The following is a 3640-nucleotide window of genomic DNA, read 5'->3' as shown; positions in this document are numbered from 1 at the left end:
GTGTGGTTTAAATAATTTTCTCATAGTTATATAAATATATTCACTCTTCATTGAATGAATCACTTTCATTGATGAAACATTACTTCCTTTTATAAGTTGTTTGTGAGAATCATCTTTTCGTTATTGTCTTCCAATGTGGTCTTCTTAACTTTGATGGTTTCGAGTGACCAAGTTGTATAGTTTAAACAATTTTCTCATAGTTATATAAATATATTCGCTCTTCATTGAATGAACCACTTTCATTGTTGCAACATTACTTCCTTTCATAAGTTGTTTGTGATAATCATCTTTTCGTTATTGTCTTCCAATGTGTCCTTCTTGACTTTGTTGGTTTCGAGTGACCAAGTTGTATAGTTTAAACAATTTTCTCATAGTTATATAAATATATTCGCTCTTCATTGAATGAATCACTTTCATTGTTGAAACATTAATTCCTTTTATAAGTTGTTTGTGATAATCATCTTTTCGTTATTGTCTTCCAATGTCGCCTTCTTGACTTTGTTGGTTTCAAGTGACCAAGTTGTATAGTTTAAACAATTTTCTCATATTTCTTCATTGAATGAATCACTTTCATTGTTAAAACATTACTTCCTTTTATAAGTTGTTTGTGATAATCATCTTTTCGTAATTGTCTTCCAATGTTGCCTTCTTGACTTTGTTGGTTTCGAGTGACCAAGTTGTATAGTTTAAACAATTATGACATAGTTATATAAATATGTTCGCTCTTCATCGAATGAATCACTTTCATTGTTGAAACATTACTTCCTTTTATAAGTGTTTTGTGATAATCATCTTTTTGTTATTCTCTTCCAATGTGGCCTTCTTGACTTTGTTGGTTTCGAGTGACCAAGTTGTATAGTTTAAATAATTTTCTCATAGTTATATAAATATATTCATTCTTCATTGAATGAATCGGTTTCATTGTTGAAACATTACTTCCTTTTATAAGTTTTTTGTGATAATCATCTTTCCGTTATTGTCTTCCAATGTGGCCTTCTTGACTTTGTTGGTTTCGAGTGACCAAGTTGTATAGTTTAACCAATTTTCTCATAGTTATATAAATATCTTCCCTCTTCATTGAATGAATCACTATCATTGTTGAAACATTAAGTCTTCCTTTTATAAGTTGTTTGTGATAATCATCTTTTCGTAATTGTCTTCTAATGTTGCCTTCTTGACTTTGTTGGTTTCGAGTGACCAAGTTGTATAGTTTAAAGTTATATAAATATCTTCCCTTTCCCTCTTCATTGAATGAATCACTTTCATTGTTCAAACATTACTTCTTTTTATAACTTGTTTGTGATAATCATCTTTCCGTTATTGTCTTCCAATATGACCTTCTTGACTTTGTTGGGTTCAAGTAACCAAATTGTATAGTTTGAACAATTTTGCCATAGTTATATAAATAACTTCCCTATTCATTGAATGAATCACTTTCATTGTTGAAACATTACTTCATTTTATAAATTGTTTGTACTTTCATTGTTGAAACATTACTTTCATGGTTGAAACATTACTTCTTTTTATAACTTTTGTTTGTGATCAAAGACTTACATGCAACGAAGACTAAGACTAAGCGTCTTCATAATTTTAACACACCAGTTTTTATTGATAGAGCTTAAAGAACACACAGCATGATTGAAACATGTGTGCATTGATTTGACTGATAAAACTTAATTTTAACACACCAGTTTTTATTGATAGAGCTTAAAGAACACAGCATGATTGAAATATGTATGCATTGATTTGATAAAACACCAGTTTTTATTGATAGAGCTTAAAGAACACAAAATGATTGAAATATGTATGCATTGATTTGACTTGACTGATAAAATTGAGAGTAACAGTTCGATTGAACCCGCCCTGAATCGACATTGTTTCATATGTGAAAGATTGAACCCGACGTGAATCGAACACGCAACCTTCTGATCTGGAGTCAGAGGCGCTACCATTGCGCCACGGATCCTTACTGATTTAAAAGCACTTTGATATTATTTATCATACCTATAAAAATGAGTTTGACACTTTGCATTATTATTAATAATGAAGGTGGAGACTGATCCTCCTCGGTGAACTAAAAGCTCATGCTAAACACATGTGATGGTGGATGAGTTTTGTTAGCAATGAATTGATGACTATTGCAAGCTATGTAAACCAAAAATTATCCCAAGTGTGGTCTCAACAATTAATAACGCATATCATTGGCAAAGAGCGTTATTCGCCGTAAAGTCAGCCATATTTGTAATTTAAAACATGTAATGAATTGATGACTATTGCAAGCTATGTAAACCAAAACTTCTCCCAAGCGTGGTCTCAACAATTAATAACGCATATCATTGGCATAGAGCGTTATTCGCCGTATAGTCAGCCATATTTGTAATTTAAAATTTGGAGATGCGGGGTATCGAACCCCGTGCCTCTCGCATGCAAAGCGAGCGCTCTACCGTTTGAGCTACATCCCCACCTGCTTCAGCCTCAACCTAATGCAGGTTTTCTAACCGTGCTAAAGGCATTTTTTCATGAAACGGAACTTACAATAAAATGAATAACAATCAATTTTCTTACGAGGTGCATAAAGTTTGGGATGATTTCATGAAAATCCATTTCAAAACATGTGAAATAATGTTCTTCCCGGGAGCCGTAGGGGTTGAGCGGCGGAGTATTATATTGAAACCAATTCATTAGTTATTTATTTATAGAGTTGTTTTTAAACCAATTGACGAGTTATATATACTATATTATTTGTTATTTGAGAATTTGTAGGAGCTATAGCATTTGATATTTGATATTTTCATTTTTCTTTTACATGAAATTTAATGATATAAATGTCGTTTTTATTTGGCCCGGTTAGATCACAATTTCTCATTGATTTCAAATTTCTGGTTAAAATATGGCAAGAAAATTTCCAAAAAATTTCATTGTTGTAGTGTTTGAATAACTTTTTTGAAAGTAAAAATCGATTCAGCATCATAAAAACCATTGAAATCCCTGGGATACAGAACATTAACGGCTTTCCATTAATCTGGCTAAAATTTATAACATCTTTAAGCTACTCTATTTTATTTAATCTGTGTGCAGCAGTCAATCCACAAGTAACCCTAGCCTAATAGAAAATAGAGGCCATATATAAGAGTAGCAGTAACTTGCTTCAATTATGCCCTCTCATGTTTCATCTGCAAAATTCATATCATGTGACGGAGGAAAATCTGAATAGGCATCCGTATGGTATTACAGGCAAAATCACAAAAGTTGTTCGAATTATTGATTACAACAATTTTGTGACCACGATGACACCACTGCTTCAAAATAAGTGATTTTCATCGCGCGGGGATAGCTCAGTTGGGAGAGCGTCAGACTGAAGATCTGAAGGTCGCGTGTTCGATCCACGCTCACCGCATCGTAGGTCACAACCGCATATGGTAATTTCGTATGATACGTAAAGAGGAACGTGACTACTGATAGTATCACAGACCAGACCTTGTGACTATTTTCTTAAATGATGCCAAGTTTTTTTTATTGTTTTCAGCGCTAAAACGTTGGGAGAGTCACACCGCAGACCTCAAGATCCAGGGTCACCTCTTCTCAGTTGAAAATACAATTGCAAAAGTGAGATTTGCATAATAGATGTTTATTCTTTTCA

At 32.9% G+C, this 3640-nt stretch overlaps 3 non-coding genes across 3 annotated transcripts; 1 reads left to right on the top strand and 2 right to left on the bottom strand.

Moving 5' to 3' along the window:
* Positions 1-1894: 1894 nt before the first annotated feature.
* TRNAW-CCA (transfer RNA tryptophan (anticodon CCA)) lies at positions 1895-1966 on the bottom strand. The gene has a single exon. It is a non-coding gene; the product is annotated as a tRNA-Trp (tRNA).
* Positions 1967-2389: 423 nt separating this feature from the next.
* Positions 2390-2462, bottom strand: TRNAA-UGC (transfer RNA alanine (anticodon UGC)). The gene has a single exon. It is a non-coding gene; the product is annotated as a tRNA-Ala (tRNA).
* Positions 2463-3324: 862 nt separating this feature from the next.
* Positions 3325-3397, top strand: TRNAF-GAA (transfer RNA phenylalanine (anticodon GAA)). Its single transcript has one exon. It is a non-coding gene; the product is annotated as a tRNA-Phe (tRNA).
* Positions 3398-3640: the final 243 nt, after the last annotated feature.

This window comes from Pinus tabuliformis, chromosome 1_1 (genome assembly GCF_031772625.1).
Source record: "Pinus tabuliformis cultivar Carrire ecotype Pingquan chromosome 1_1, CPIR1, whole genome shotgun sequence".
NCBI lineage: Eukaryota > Viridiplantae > Streptophyta > Pinopsida > Pinales > Pinaceae > Pinus > Pinus tabuliformis.
The sequence above is the reverse complement of the archived record's forward strand: the minus strand, read 5'-3'. Positions and strand labels throughout refer to the sequence as shown.